Raw genomic sequence first — 17,431 nt, forward strand, 5'->3', positions numbered from 1 at the left:
CTTCTCTGGGTGATTTACAGATATACACTTACTTCTGAGAGCTGCAACAGAGTCCAGTCCTAGAAATTTGGGCTGGCCTGAAATCCAGAGTGCCTATGAGGGAGAGGGTACCTGAGGGGGAAGGCTTCAGGGTGGTGAAGCCAGAAGGCGTAGCTTTCCCCCTGCCAGCTCCATTTTCCAGTGGGGCGAGGTAGGGAGGAAGACAGAGTTATTTCCCATTTTACCCAGTGTTTGTCTGTAAACACTGGTAAGAAGTTGAATTAAAATAATGAAGAATGTAAAAACATTTTAGAAAATGTGTCTGTAAACCTAGGGAAGCTTTAAACATTTCAAAAATCACGGTCATGAGCACAGGAGTGAGCTGTTTTCCTTTTGTAGACTCTCCTTTTGTGTATCTCTCTCACACACACACACACACACACACCTCTAAGCGGTTCATTCTCTAACTGAGCGGTGAGGGTTTATTCATGAAAGGCTTTTCCTCCAAAGAGGGAGGATCAGCCAGGGGAGAGTTGACAGGTTATAGATCATTGGCAGAATTTGTATTGCTGCCATATTATTTAATCCATTCTCAGAAGTGGGTATGTGTGTGTGTTTGCTAGATTGCTATGTTTGAGGAGAAAATTGGAAACAGGATTTCTCAGAACACTTCGGCATCAAATGGAGACTTCAAACATCCATCTATATGCTCCCTCCCCTTCACAGGTAATAGCTAGTTATGCAGGTATTGTCCAATGTCCCCTCTGTAGCAAGGGGGAAAGAACTCTGGGCTTTGAGGGCAGAGGACCTTGGTTCAAAACTTCCCTCACCACATCCTAAAAAGGAGACTATCTGCCTCACAGGTGTGCTGAGAGAAGCAAAGGAGATGGCAGAGGTTGAAAGACAGTGGCACATGATAGGCAATAATTGCAAGCCTCCTACTGTTCCTGCAGGCAGTGGGGAATATCCTGTAGTTTCTATCTCCCGTCCCCATTTGTAGACTATACCCAGGGCCACTTTTCATGTTCACAATTGGATTCTGTTCAGAAAAATAGATTTGTATGAACCCACTCTGCCTTTGATTTATTACCTTTTGCAAAGCAGGTGTTTCTATATCAACAAAAGGGGGATCATTTTACCTCCCTTCAAAACTTCCCAGTGGCCCCTTTGGATCCATTTCCCTTTATCTAAAACACCGTGGTGTCTTTCACCCCTCATATCTCAATGCTGTTGAGTCCCCAGCACCTCCTGCCTAATTTAGGGCAAATAAATTTATCTTTCATAAAGAAGTTTCTAACCAAAATCTTACCCAAGAGTGGACTTCCCTCTGGAGTAGAGATGCTCGGTGAGACAGACACAGCTTCAGGACCAGAAGATCTGCCCAGGGAACATCCCCCTGAACTTCTGTCTCTTCTAGGATCACTGGCTCCTTTTCTTGTACTGTTTTCTCTCTATGGAGGCTGCTCCACTCCCCGTGTGTGTATGTCAAAGTGACAGATCACAGGGAGGGTCGTAATTCCAGATGTGGTGTCTACACTGGGATGCTGATTTTGTTTAAAATACAACCAGAAGCAGCTGTCCGCGTCATGGAGATGACAGGCACTGTGTATCCTTGACCCCTCCTACCTGCACTCCCTCGGAGCCCTCCCCACCTCTCACTTCCCCTCCTGTCCTAGCAACTTGCTTGATTGATGAAAAAGAAAAAACACTGTTGAACTGAGAGGCAGTTTCTTTGAAGAGTTTTATTACTGATCTTAATTCTTACTAATTTCAGCCTTTCTATATCCTTGTCACCCTAACCTGCCTTTTAGACATTTGGAGCCAGGACCTGCTTTGAATGTAGAGAAGGTGACTTGAAGTTCACCTGTTGTCTTGTAAGACTGTGGGCTCTGACCTGCAGTGTTGTCTCACAAAACTCAATATAATTGTGTTATCAAAGGGCACACAAAGGGATAGGCACAGTGTACCTAGACCTTTCGGTGGGAAAGTGCTTAATTTCACCCATTTACTTATCCATTCATCCAGTATTTGGAGGGCACCTGCTGAGTGCCAGGTATTGCCAGGGCCTGCAGGAATTCAGGAAGTTGAAGCTCCTGTTCTTATAGGACATTTGCACTTTAGAAAGATCCATAAAAACAAAGCCAATTTTCAGTGTGACAAATGTCACAGCACAGAAGGGAGCATCCCTGTCCTGGAGACTCAACACAGATGACATGTGCCAAGAGAGCAGAGCATAGGGGTTCAGACAGAAAGGTTTGGGTGGAGAGCACCAATGACAAGAGGGACTTGTGGGCAGGAGGGTGAGTGGGAGATCGGTGGGTGGCAGGGTTTGGGATGCTGCTTCATCCTGGGATGTACTCTGAATGCAGGTTAGGAAGTTAGGATTTTACTCTAAATGTAGTTTAAGCAGGGATTTAGACAGAGAGGCAATAAACACTGGGTTTCTTTTCTTACTAATCAGTGCTTTCTGCTCTCTAGAGCCTTCAGTGCCTTCTAGAAAACTTCCCCACCTGACAAAGCTCCATGGGACTAAACAACATCTTGGCATCAGTGGCTGGTGGCTGTCCTCTGAGCCCGCTGCCTCCTCCTCCAGACAGGCAGGCCCATGGGTTCCCACCAGACCATCCTGGGTTGGCCTTGGCAATGGCCAATGCTCCTAGGAATTCCTGCATGTGAGTATGCAGGGTGTCCCATGGGATCCTCGTTGGCCTGGGCAGTGGTGTAAGGATGTCGTACTTATGATTAAAACCTCAAGAAGTAGTCTATTTGCTTTGCAATTTGAAATCTTTTCTGGCTGCGTCTAATGGAACATTACACAGAATCTAAACAGAAAGAGGGTGGTTAGTGAACAAAACCCACCAGGGTATGATTTCCAGTAAACAGTGATTTCCCTTCATGCTCCCGCTGAAGTTTGTGTGTGGCATTCTGCTCTGCTTGCACTTCCTCTGGTCATGTGAGCCATTGGTCTCCTCTGCGAATTCAGCATTGGAAGGTCGTTTAGGGATGTAAACCCCTGTGGAGAGTATATGGAAGGCCAGGGTGGGCAGAACAGCTGATCGCTTTGTAGATGAATAGGAATGGCTTATATTTATAAAATTCATTTCTCCAAAGTGCTCGAAGCAGTTATACATAATAACAGTTTATTTTCTCAATGTTTGAGTGGGACAATATAAGAAATATAAGCATAGGTATAGGAAAAAGGAATTAGGGAATTGCAGAATGCTTGATTTATAAGAATGAGGTTTTGCCTTGGTGTCAGGAAGGAGAGTTTGCACCTCTGCCTCTGTCGCTAGCTTGGCTGTTTGATTGGGGTGATCATATTCTCTGCCCCTGTTTCTGGTTTTACCTTCCCTATTTTTCTAACAAGGTTGACATCAAGTTAGTATTTGCAAGAACTTGATAAAGTTTTACATGGACACTGAATATTATTGTCATGCTTGTTTTTCAATTCTCTCTTTATTTTCCCATACTGATTTTTAGTTTGACTCCACAGTTGCTGAAGGGGGTATGCTAATCTCCCCCTGTGTTTGTGGGTTTGTGAATTTCTTTTTGTAAGCCTGTCCCTTTTCACTTTATGTATTTGGAGTGGGGGGTACATACAAATGTCCCCTTTCATCATTTTACTGCAAACCCCTTTATGCCACATAACATTTTTTTTGTCTTAAAGTCTGCTATACCTGATGTCAAACACTAAAACTAAAAATAAAACTACTTTAGTTTTCTGTTGGTTAACATTTTTTTTTTGGTGCATGAATTTCCGGTCTTTTCTGTGTTAAAATTCTTTTGAGAGTAGTGTTTATTTAAATTTTAAAAATCTACTCTAACAATCTTCATTTTAACAAGGCTGTTAACACATTTATACTAATAGTGATGACTAATGTATTTGAATTATACTCTGCTGAATTATTTTGCATTTTCTAATTGCCTCAGTTTTCTCCTATTTCTGTTTTTGTCTTTTCTGTATTCTGTTGTTTTGGCTGATTTTTTGTTTTTATTTTTATGTTTTAATTGAATTTATTGGGGTAATATTGGTTCACAAAACCATATAGGTTTCAAGTGTACCACTCAAGAAAACATCATCGGAACAGCGCATCATGCGCCCATCACCCAGAGCAAAGTCTCTTTCCATTTCCCTTTATCCCGCCTTTGCCCACTTCCACCTTCCCCCACCCCCTTTCCCTCTGGTTAACACTACACTGTTGTCTGTGTCTATATGTAATATAATATAATGTAAAATTATATATACAGTTTTTTGCTTAATCCCTTTACTTTCTTTCATCCAGCCCTTCAACCCTCCTCCCCTCTGACAGCTGTCAGCCTGTTTCATGTGTCCGTGCCTCTGTTTCTATTTAGTTCCTCAGTTTATTTTGTTCATTAGATTCCACATATAAGTGAGATCATATGGTATTTGTCTTTCTCTGACTGGCTTAGTTCACTTAGTATAATGTTCTCCAGGTCAATACATGCTGTTGCAAAGGGTAAAATTTTCTTCTTTTTTTTACAGCTGAATAGTATTCCAATGTGCAATGCCCCATAATTGTTTTATCCACTCATGTCCTGGTGGACGCTTGCACTGCTTCCAAATCTTGGGTATTGTTAATAACATTAAAATAAACATAGGGGTGTCTATATACTTTCAAATTAGTGTTTTGGGTTTCTTTGGATATATTCCCAGAAGTGGGAATCCTGGGTCAAAAGGCAGATCCATTTTTAACTTTTTGAGGATCCATATTGTTTTCCATAGTATCTGCATCAGTCTGCATTCCCACCAAGAATGCATGGGGATCACTTTTCTCCACATCCTTACCAACATTTGTTGTTGGTGATTTATTGATGATAGCCATTCTGACAGACATGGAGATGATATCTCCTTGTGGTTTTCATTTGCACCTCTCTTATGATTAGTGACAGTGAGCATGTTTTCATATGTCTATTGGCCCTCTGTATGTCCTCTTTGGAGAAGTGTCTATTCAAGTCCTTTGCTCATTTTTTAATTGGGTTTTTTGTATTGTTGGCATTGAGTTGAAATGTCCAAAATTTTACTGCTTGTGTTTCTTCTAGGATTTTTTTTTTGGTTTTGTTACTTATATTTGTCTTTAATCCATCTTGAATTTATTATTGTGTATGGTGTAAGTTGGTGGTCTAGTTTTATATTTTTGCTTATATCTGTTCAGTTTTTGCAACACCATTTATTGAAGAGTCTGTATTTACCCTATTGTATGCTCTTGCCTCCTTTGTCAAATATTAATTATTGACGACAGAGGTGTGAGTTTATTTTCTGTGTTCTCTGTTATGCCCCATTGATTTTTATGCCAGTTCTCTTGTGAATACCATGGCCTTATAGTATATTTTGATACTAAGTAGTGTGATACCTCCATTTTTGTTTTTTTTTCAAGATTGCTGAGGCTATATAGGGTCTCCTGTGGTTCCAAATAAAGTTTTGGAATATTTGTTTTACATCTGTGAGGCATGCCATTGGTATTTTAATAGGAATTACACTGAATCTGAAGATTGCTTTGGGTAGCCCTGACATGTTAATGATGTTAATTTTTTCTATCCATGCACACAGTATATGCTTCTACTTATTTAATCTTCCTCCATTTCTTTTTTTCAGTATCTTATAATTTTCTAAGTATAAATCTCTTAGCTTTTAGGTTAAATTTATTCCTAGGGATAAATTTTTTGGTGGTAGTAGTAAATGAGATTTTTTCCTTAATTTTGCTTTCTGATATTTATTTCATTATTGGTGTATAAAAATGCAACCGATTTCTGAATATTAATTTTGTATCCTGCTATTTTGTCAAATTCATTTATTAGATCCAGTAGTTTTTTGGTAGACTCTTTAGGGCTTTCTGTGTACAACATCATGTCATCTGTGAATAATGAAAGTTTTACTTCTTTCTTTCCAGTTTGTATGTCTTTTATTTCTTCTTTTTGTATGATTGCTGTGGCTAGCACTTCCAGTTAATAAGAGTGGTAAAAACAGATATCCCTGTCTTGTTCCTGATCTTAAGGTAAATCCTTTTAGTTTTTGCCCATTGAGCATGATATTGGCTGTAGGTCTATCATAGATGGGCTTTATTATGTTGAAGTATGATCCCTCTATTCCCACTTTGTTGAGCGTTTTTATCATAAGTATTGCTGGATTTTATCAAATGCTTTTTATGTGTCTATAAAATCTAGAACAAGATAGAAATAGCAAAATTTTGTATGCATATGTATATACATGTACATATGCATATATATACACATATACATATATGTACTGCAGTTAATCTTATATACCTGAAAAGATATTCAATGGGTATTTTAAACGCCTTTGTTTTTGTGAACTGTTCTAGAATCATAGAATGTTTGACTTAAAAGAGGCTACATAATCTAGTTCAGTTTCCTCATTTTTCAGAAGAGGAAACTGAGGCACAGATGTGTTAAATTATTTAGATAGGGTTACACACAAGTTATTGTCAGAGCTCAGACCTCCTGATGTGAATATTCTTGAGGGGTTTTTTTTTACAAAGCTGGATGTGCTGCATTTCTGACCCTGAGAAGGAAACAGAACTTTGCCTTGATTGAGTTAGACATGGAGTCTATAAGTGAAGATAATATTATTGAAATAAAATAAAAATGAAAGATTTAGATATTTGTCCAAAAAGACAGGTGTAGGGAGTCAGATTACATTGAGATTACATTTCATCTCTAATAATCAAAGAAAGGCAGAGAATGTGTGTTTTTTTTTTCTATGCTAGGGCTAGGTTAGAAGGCACTAATAGCTTTTGATAATGTAAAATCGTGTGATTCACTTCCATTATTAAAGTAGAAGAAACAATTTAAATTAAAAGGGGTGTGCCTGTATACATGTGTGTGTGTGTTCAGGGAAAGTAGGGGAAAGTAAACAACACATAGATCTGCAGTTCTGGCCAGTGATTGTAATGAGGGTAAGGACAGAAGCTGCTGCATGTAGAAAAACAGGTTCACTCTGTGACGCCAGATCACTGGGTGGAATGGGCAGAGCCCTCAACTAGTGATGCTGTTTCTTGTTTTGCTTCACAGGCCAAACGGTAAACACCCCCTTGCCAGTTCTGCTACCCTCTAACAATGCCACAGCCTCCTTAGTCTAAGAAAAAAAAAGGAATGTGAGTAGGATGAAAGACATATCTTGTTAAAGTTTCTTTTCTTCATTCTACTATTATAGAAATAGTCAATAAATTCAGTCACCTCTCCAAAATGTGTTTATTAGATACCTAGTAAGTACGAGGAACATAGGTGCTTAGTATGATAGTACTTAGTACTAAGTATTATAGGAGCCTGCTGTTCAAAATGTGATCTAGTGACCAGCAGCATCAGCACCCCTAACAGCCTGTTAGAGATGCAGAATCTCAGTTCCCAGAGCTAATGAGCCCAAATCTGCATTTTAACCAGAATTCCAGGTGAGAAAGAGCAGTTATTATTCCTACTATAAATGACTTTGTTATAGAAATAATTTTTGTAGACAAGTTTGAGAAATCAGATGATCGACTAGAAAGTGAGCCTCTCAAGAAGATTAGAAATGATCAACTTTTTGATTCTTTGTGGAATCCAGCTTGACTTCACCACAGCAAAGCTAAGGGGAATAATGCTGCTTTGGTCCAACTAGAGTCTGTAGCTTTGAGGACATTCATGTCATGATGGTGGGGAGGTGGATGTGGGAGAATAAAAAGTACTACTCAGTAGTTTCATGTAAGACATCCCAGAAATAGCTCTTTGGGCCTCGGGATGGTGTGTCACCATAGGTCCTATGCCATTCAGACCAGGGCATGGGTACCTCAATTTCTAGCCTGGGAAAACTTTGGTTACATGTATTGGTAGCCATAGCATAGCTATTAGTTTATATTCTAACTTTCCATTCTTTCACTGCATTTTCAATCATTTAAAGAGACTAATTCTGTTTCTGCTCAATAGAGAGTTATTTTTCTGCTCTGTGTCAGGGGTGTAATAACATTACTATTCCCACTTCACACTCTGTATATTGAGGGGTGGCTCACTGAACTTCACGGGGTTCCTCAAGTTCCCCTGTGGGAAAGGGATGTTTGAGTAGCAGGCAGGCACCCTTCTCCTGGTGTTTGCAGAAAAATTTGCTAAGGCCAAACACATAGGATGCAGAGAAATCTGGGCTTAGCCTGAGCTGCTAATGAGAACATCACTGCTCTTTAGAGTCTTTCTGCAGCAGCTCAGAAGTGAAAATGAGATTTCCTCAAGCAATAACTCATTGTTCATTCCCTACTGGCTTGATCCTTCTCTGCTAGGCTTGTTTTCAAACATCCAAACATTGTTATTGAAGAGATGACTGGTTTGTCAGTCCTCTACCATGAAGGCAACTTCCCCTTTGTAAAATAAGCAAGTTGCCCAAATGACTTCTTATGCACACTCTTTTCACCCCAACTTTTTATTTGGAAAATTTTCTATTCTCCAGAAAAGTTGAAAGAAGAGTATAATAGACACTGGTGTATTCTTTACTTTAGTCAACCAGTTGTTGACTTGTGATGGTGTATGCATGTGTGCATGAAGCATCTAGGCCAGGTATCTTGTAAAATGCCCCACATTCTGGGTTTGTTCGCTTCCCTATGTTTAGATTAGGTTAAACATTTTTGGCAAGATTACCACATTCATGATGCTATATACTTCTTATTATATCACATCAAGAAGTGAGTAACAGTTTATTCCATTACCAGTCATTTTAATTTTGATCACTTAGTTAAGATAGTTTTGTTAGATTTCTCTATTTTAAGGTATCTTTTCTCTTTCCTAGTTAATAAATACTCTGTGTGCTCATATTTTGAGTGCATGTGAATATCCTGTTTCCCATGACCTTTTACCTAGTGGTTTTAACATTTATTGACAACATTTTATTGAATAAAATATAACATTGTGAATTACAAATGGTGATTTTTGAATTTTGCATTTCCTTCTACATGTATTGACTGGTATTCTTCTCTAGAAAACTCCCTATCCCTTATCTCCCTTACCACTTTTTTCCTTTTTCTCTTATTTCAGAATATTACCATAAATATATAAATTACTTTTAAAATTCCAGGTATTAAAATCCATTAGTATAATATTTTTACTTTCAAATTATTCACAATCTGTTCAATATTGGCCCTTCAAGCTAGCACCTGTGTTCTTAAGATGCTCCTATTAGCTTTTTTAAATATAAAACTAGAAAAAAGAAAATCAAATTAAACCCAAAGCAAGCAAAAGGAATTAGAGAGTAAAGATAAAAACATATGTAAGTAAAATTGAAACTAGAAAAAGAGAATCAATGAAAATAAAAGTTTTTCCTTTAAAAGATCGACACAGTTGATAAACTTCTAGCTAGACAGACCATGAAAAGAGAGAAGATACAAATTACCAATACCAGGAATAAAAAAGGGACATTACTGACCCTTCAGGGTAACAATGTGTATTAGGAATAAATCTATGTCCATAAACTCAACAAGTTAGATGAAATGAAAAAATTTCTCAATTGACACAATTGTCCATAGATCACTCAAGAAGAAAGAGATACCTGGAATAGTTCTTTATCTATTAAAGAAACTGAATTTGTAGTTAGCACAGAGAAAACTTTAAGCTTAGATGGCTTCACAGGCAAAAACAATCAAACTCTGAAAAAAGGAATACTACAAGTCCTACACAAACTACTCAGAATATAGAAGCAGGGCTGGGACCAGGATGAAGCAAGAGAATACTTATGTGAGTGTAGGGTCAGCAACTGTGAGTGACTGCCTCCATACAGTTTGTACCTAGGGTGTCTCGGTTACATTACCCTAGTCCCTGCCCTGTAAAGAACGCCTCCCAACTCATTCTGTAAGTCCTACAAGAAAAGACAACTATGGACTAATATCCCTCATGAACATAGATACAAAAATCCTCAAACAAATACTAACAAATCAAATGAACAATATGTATTTTAAAAAGCAATATATACATTATCACCAAGCAGAATTTACCCTAGGAATGCAAAGTGGGTTCAACATTCAAAAATTGATAAATTTAATTAACCATATCAGATTAAAAAAGAAAAACCATATGATCATCTCAACAGATGCAGAAGAAGCTTTTGGCAAAATTCAGCATCCCTTCATAAAAATAATAATGAAAAAGTCAGCAAACTAGTAATGCAAGAGAACTTCTTCAACCTAATAAATGTATGTACATTAACATATTTTGTGGTAAAAAACTAAATGCTTCCTTCCTAAGATTGAGAACAAAACAAGGATGTCTGCTGTCTCTTTCTATTCAACATCATACTAGAAATCTCAAACAAATAAGTTAGTTTAGTAAAAATCGCAAGACATAAGGTCAACAGACAAAATTTGTATTATTTCTATATATTGGCAATGAACAATTAGAAATTTAAATAAAAAGTACCACTTAAAATAGCACCAAAAAATCTACGTAGACATAAAAGTAACAAATTATGTGTGAGATCTGTGTGTTGAAAACTATAAAACACATAAAAGAACTCAAAGATTACCTATATAAATGCAGACCTATACCATGTCCATGGACTGCAAGAGTATATTAAAGGTAGTAATTCTCCCCATATTAACTTATAAAATCAACAAAACTCCAATTAAAGTTCCAGGAGGATTTTTAAAAATTGATGACCCAATTCTAATGTATATGAAATGCTAAGAAGCTAGAATTGCCAAACCAACATTGAAAATAAAGAAAATGAAGGACTTTTTTTGATATCAAGGGTTACTATAATGCTACAGTAACCAAGAGAATGTGATTTTAGAGAAAAGATAGACGCATAGATTAATGGAAGAGAATTGAGTCCATAAATTGATGTATATATGCATGATCAATTGACTTTCGATAGAGGAGCAAAGGCAATTCTGTGGAGAATGAATGGATAGTCTCAACAAATGGCGCTGGAACAGTTGGATATCCATAAAAAGCAAAAAGACTCTCAATCCATATATAACTCCGCATATAAGAATTAGCTCAAAATTAAGCATAGGTCTAAATTTAAAACCTAAGACGACAAAACTTTCAGAAGAAAACATAGGAATGACTTTCTTATGCATTTAGGTTAGGTGAAAATTTCTAAGATACAGCATCAGAAGCATGAACCATTGAAAAAATGATGAATTAGACTTCATTAAAATTTTGACCCTCTATTCTTCAAGATCACCAGTAAGAAAATGAAAAGAAGACACCTACTAGGAGTAAATATTTACAAATTACATTTCTGACAAAAAATTTAGATTCAATATTTATAAAAGAATCTTCTCAAATATTAAAAACATTTGCAATACTATAAGACAATGGCACTCTTCTCACTAAATTTAGTTCTTATTTTTGGATTATATAGTTATTTTCCATAGGATGTTTTTTATTTAATAAGCAATTAAGCTTGCTAGTTTTTTTTAAATTAATACATATTTATTTTTTCTGTTTTAATGTTGATTTTGATAAACATTGATGGATATAACTAACATAAACAAAAACTCTCTGTCATTTTCCTTAGAATGTAAAGGGACCCTGAGACCAAGGAGTTTGGGATTTGCTGTTACAGACAATAGGTAGACGAGTTCAGCGCCAGCATTTTTTGTAGTTGTATCAGCCAGGTGTTCTATGAGGAAAGGCTCTTGTGCAAATTAAGGGAAGGTTATTTTCAAATCACTTTGGTTTCATTAGATGCCTGACTTGGTGAGGCTCACATATGGCCCTTAAATGCCAGTTTCTCACAATGGTTACTATGAGATTCATAGACAGCATCACCTACTGCAGCAGGTGCTTTAGAAGCACTTTAACCTAGAACAATGCTAAGTGAAAGGAAGATGTACTTTGCCAGGTGAGTCGGGAATGCTCTGGTTCTGACCATATTTGATCAGGCAACCTGTTGTATTCACCTGTTCATCTGTTACCTTAAGGCTTTTTCCAGCTTGGTGCTTGTCCACAGATCTAGAGTCTCAGATAAAAAAAAAGTCATTTTTTTCCCTGTGTTCTTTGCAACTGTCTGTTGTAATGGGTAGTTCTTTGCTGCATGTTAGAACAAACATCTGGTTCCTTTGCCTTTTTTTCCATTCTAATTGTCAATTAATGCTTTGCATATGCTTGATTCTTCGGCTGTCACACTTCTCCAGTGCCCTGACCTTTTCTGACACTCCTCCAGTGATTGTAGTCTTTGGAGAATTAGATGTAAATGAGGATAAGTGGATAAATGTTCAGAAATGGATTTTCGTCAGAAATATTTGCAAGGGGGAGTAGGTGGGAGAAAACCTTAAATGTCACTAATAAATATGTTTCAGTTTTCAACAAAGGAAGTGCTTCAGAGACACCCTGCTTTGTCATTCAAAATTATAGGACTGGTTAATTGTCCCATTTGGAAGAGGAGCATGCTGGGTTTTTAAAAATAGATTTTACATCATGAAGAAAATCTGAATTTTTGGTAAGGTCACTTATTCACTTAAATATTGATTGAATGCCTAGGAGTGAGAGGGACAGTCTTAACTGCTGGAGATTAAAAATGGAGTTGGACAGTCCTGATTCTTGCTCTCAGAGCAGCATCTTTCAAAGCAGAATAAATGATGAACTTGTTGCCTGCTGAGAATGGATAATTCCTATTCATTTTTTCCAGTTCTCAGATTGTGTTAGGTTGACTGTCTAAGAACTGTGAGATCAAAGGATCTTTTTAATCTGTCATTTAAAAAGATACAGTGTTTGAAAATTATTGCCCATTGCCCTTTAAAGTGATTGTACCAGTTTATACCCTTAAGCCATATAAGAATATGTGTTAGGATCCACTGATTCTCAATCACCTGCAGGGTGAGCTTGTGTGGGCTGAAGAAAGTCAGTGAAGAACAGAAAGAAAACTGACTGCTATAAGAGGGGAAGCCCAGGGTGCTGTGAGGACATCGAAGTGGCCTCTTGCCCTGTCTTGGGGGCCACAGAAAGATTTTTAGACATTGAAACTTGCACTCAATATGGGCTCATGGGAGATTTTCATTTTTTTTCACCCAGATCCTAGACAAAAATAAGAATCTGTATAAACAGTGATTGGGTTTTGTTTGTTTGTTTCTTGATCATTACTGAGGAAGAAAGCACTTTAACAAATACATTCATTATGATCGGGTTTCCCTCAAGCAAAGACCTGTGATAGATGGTTTAATAACCCTCCTAGCATCAGTTTTTGATACGTTGATTAGCAAGGCAGAACTCTGTGAGTACCAAAGTTACAGAACTGCCTCTAAATATGTTGTCAAACCTCAGCAACAAATCTTAACACAATCCTGATACCATTAGGATATCCAGGACCCTTTGCCCTAATTGGCTGATGCCAAAATTAACCTGAGCAAACTGTCCTGAGGGCGATAAGGAAATGGCAGGATTGAGGTGAGAAGGACCTTTTAAGACCAGCTGAGCCCTCTGATGGTGCCAAGACTGGCCTATTGTTTCTTCTGTCTCATGAACTTCACTGAGACACGTGAGTGAGGATCTGGGCCAGCAATGTTCAGAAAGCATTTTCTGGAACACAGTTTTGTACCAGGTTCTGTTTTAGGCTCTAGGGACCAAAGCAGATACAATAGTGCCATTCCACTGTCCTTCATGTTCCACAGACAAATGGAGAAAACAGAAGTCACATAATTTAGTCCACAAGAAATACCATTAAGTTTTTTAGGTGCTATGGAAATGGAGTAATTATTATATCAGTTGGGTATATACCAGTGTTTTTGTTAGGAAAGACAATACATACCTCTTTAATCACCAACATACTGTGCAAGAAGGAAAAAGAGGAACATATTTACAAAGTCTAGGTATATCAGTAGGTAAGTGAATTATTCCTTTTCTCAAAACTTCCCCCTTCTGGACATTAAGAATTGGTGTCTTAATGTGGGATATTGACGCTTTCAACTTAACCAACGTTTTCTGAAGACTTACCACCCGTTTTTTGAGAGGCTCTGCAAGGGCTATAAAGATGAACAGAGTTTGAACTATCCTCTGGTTTTACAGCTGTGTGTGTGTGTGTGCTATTAGGACAAAAAATAACCACCAGAAAAGCTTCCATAGATTGGGTGCTTTCTCTTGGGTGCTTAGCCATGCTAAGTCATTTATTTTAATTTCGTTTGATCCTATCAACAACCATGTAAGGTAAGCATTATTCTCTATGGTTAACTGACTTTCCCAGGGCCACAATACTAAGAGAAGAATCACAGGAGAATTCCAAACAAAGTGATATGGAGTCTCAAAGCAGGATTTGAATAAGAAGATATCAAAGTCTTCATAGAGGAGGGTGTTTTTGCATCTAAGCAGAATTTTGAAAGGTAAAGGTTATGAATGTGGAATGTGGGAAATATTCTCAGCAGAGAGAAGAATATGAGCAAAAGCCTGGGGTATTCAGGGAACAGCATAGTATGATTTGACTGGTGTCTTTGAAAGATAGAATCTCAGAACCTTTCTTTGGGGGCTGCTTTTTTGAATGATGCCTGAGAAGTTTACAGTGTAGGGGATATTAACAACAGAGGGGTGGGCTCTGTGGTGTGGGCATAGCTGTGCTTTAGGAAGATGACTAGATTAATTCTGGAGAATAGAAATGTGAAAGCAGTGAGATCTATTAGCAAAGCACCACAAGAATTTCATGAAAAGTAATGAGAATCTTAACTAGGGCAGTGGCTTTGGGAGTGGATAGCATCATGTTGTAAAGATGAGCATTGTGGGGGTTATTTTGTTTCAGGATTCTTAAGGAAGAAATTGTGCCTATTTTTACTAAGTAAACCCATCATATAAATACTTTGATTGATGATGATGGTCCTACTAATCATCTAAAAATTGTATATGCCAATACTTTCCAAGCATCATTGTTCCCAAATAGCTCCTGTAGCTCCACATAGATGCTTAAGGCAAAACACAGTTGATTGTTTCAACCCCAGCAATGAATCCTGTGACACCCCTGGCAGCTCAGCCCCTTACTCACAGGCTGCAGCAGGAAGACTGTGGCAGGTGCTGTATCTCCCAGTGATTACATCACTCAAGGATTTGATCAGAGTGGGGCCAAATCAAAGATCTGAATAGAGGTCCTTTTGAGACATCAACCAGATAGGCATTTTTCCCCCTTGGTGGGATGGGAGAGGAAGTTATGTGTGAGATTTGGGGTCCAATTGCTGCCTCAAACTAAGCAGGGAGTTAGTGTAGAAAGGGGATGTACATAGATTGGGGAGCCAAACAGACCTGAATTCAACTGCTACCTCAGGTCTGGCTGGCTGGGTGACTTTGGAAAGATGGATCATTCAGTCTTTTATAGTGAGATTATATTCAATATTTATTGAATATAACATTGCCTACTGAATTGCCATGGCTCCCACAAGACCTATTTCTTTAATCCTGTAACTACCTTATAAGGTTGTTGAGTAAAATAATAGACAAATAGACATGTCTAATAATTGTTTGCTATTGTTAGTATTATATATTACTAAGTGATAGTGTCAAAAGCTCCAATAAGGTAATAACTATTTTTGTAAATTAGCTTTATAAAAGGCTAGATATAGTTCCCATTCATTTAACTGTGATTTAAAAATAGTGTTTGGTATGGTAATTAAAGCATGGACATTGGCAGCTCGGTGCAAAAAACAAACTTCCTAGGAGCAAATGTTTACCAGTGAAAGAAGCCATGATTAGATGGGCTTGACACCATTGATCACACCTGTCTAGAAAGTACTTGGTTATATAGATGACCAGTTGGAGAAAGATGGTTGTGGGATGGAATGAAGTAAGCTGCTATCACTCATTTCAGTAAGAGTGAACATGCTCCTGGTACATAGCATAGTGCCATGAAAATCTAAGGGTTCAATAGACATGCCATGAATCGGTGGTGGCCTCCTGTGGAGGGGTGGAGAGTGTGCTCAGTGCCTTGCTGGCAAGATGCATGGCCTATAGTGGGCACAAAATATATTAAAAATTAAGGAAGGAAGGAAGGAAGGAAGGAAGGAAGGAAGGAAGGAAGGAAGGAAGGAAGGAAGGAAGGAAGGGAAGGAGGGAAGGAAAGAGTAAGGATCTTTAGTTTTCTTATTCGGAAATGAAATTTACTAAAGAAACCTAAAAAGGAATTTCACAAAACTTAGAGAATTTTATAAAAACAAGTATCTTTGGTTGGTCATCAACAGAAGTAAAAACTCTGTGGGATTTGAGGGCAAGGAAAGGGCCCCCCTGTATCCAAAAGGAATTCTTCACATATGTATCATGTTGCTTCAGAGTTCCCATGGGAGAGTATTTTGTCCATTTTATCACCCATTTGTAAGACTGCTTTTTTTTGGATAGAGACAGGGGCAATCAGAAAGGTACCTGGGATCTGGAATGAGACTGATGCAAGAGGGATTGCCAAGCAGCATGTTGGGGAGCCATTGCCTTCTGTACTGTTTTTCCTAGGACTGAGCTTCAGCCACTCTCCAGATCCTTAGATGTGGGTTGACTCCTTTGGGCAGATTACATACCATGGCTCTGAAAGGTCCAACATCTGTTTTCAACATATTTCTTCATCAGGTGCACAGACTTTTCAGGAAGATAAAAATCGTACTTGCTGTTGGTCTTCCCAGCCTCAAAATAAACACATTTCACTTGGGTTCATGTGTGCTGAATTGTTTTGCCACCTTGGGACTCACCAAACACTTCTCATTTCTTCTTTGGGCGTCAGCATTTCCAGATGCCTTTATAAGATGCCCTGCCTGGGTGCCCACAGGACTCAGCATGTATGAGAGAAGGAAGACTGTAGTTGAGCTGAGTAGCAAGTATTTGCTCTCCCTTCACAATGCCCCAGTCCCTGGCTCTTCTCCATAACCAACCTTTCTGCTTATGCTGAGCCCTTTATCCTCAGGGACCCTTGGTGATCAGCTCCATCAGTAGCTCATCTATTTTCTCCTATACAGAACAACTCAGGCAGAAAAAGATGGTCAGTTTTTAGAGTGGAAGTGAATCAGACAAAGGATCAGTGGAAAGCTGAGAAAAGCCTTCTTGTCATCCAGGGAACTGATCTGGCATTTGAGGTCATGAACCATGAGAGAATCTCTCTTTCTCTCTCTCTCTTACACACACACACACACACACACACACACACACACACACACACTGTATGTTATATTGTCAAAGACCTGCTCTGACTGATTGGACAACAAGTATATCTGACAATTGACAGGGAAATTGGAAATGACTTGGTAAGGGAAATAAGAATAAAAGAGCTTTTTAACTAAGTTTGTTTTAGTACCTGTGGATGCAAAGACCAGCTTCTCAAACCATTGAGATTGGGGACATTGTCATTTTTCAAACATTTAAACTCTTTTAGATGCCACCTTGTGAGGGATTTGATGGAAAACATTCTGTCAACTTGATTCCTCAAGCAAGGTGGATTTTTCAAGATTTTCAGAGGGTAAGGGCTGCTTCTGAGAACCCAGATTTAAGAGGGCACATTTAATCAAGA

This window comes from Phyllostomus discolor, chromosome 1, assembly GCF_004126475.2.
Source record: "Phyllostomus discolor isolate MPI-MPIP mPhyDis1 chromosome 1, mPhyDis1.pri.v3, whole genome shotgun sequence".
Taxonomy (NCBI): Eukaryota; Metazoa; Chordata; class Mammalia; order Chiroptera; family Phyllostomidae; genus Phyllostomus; species Phyllostomus discolor.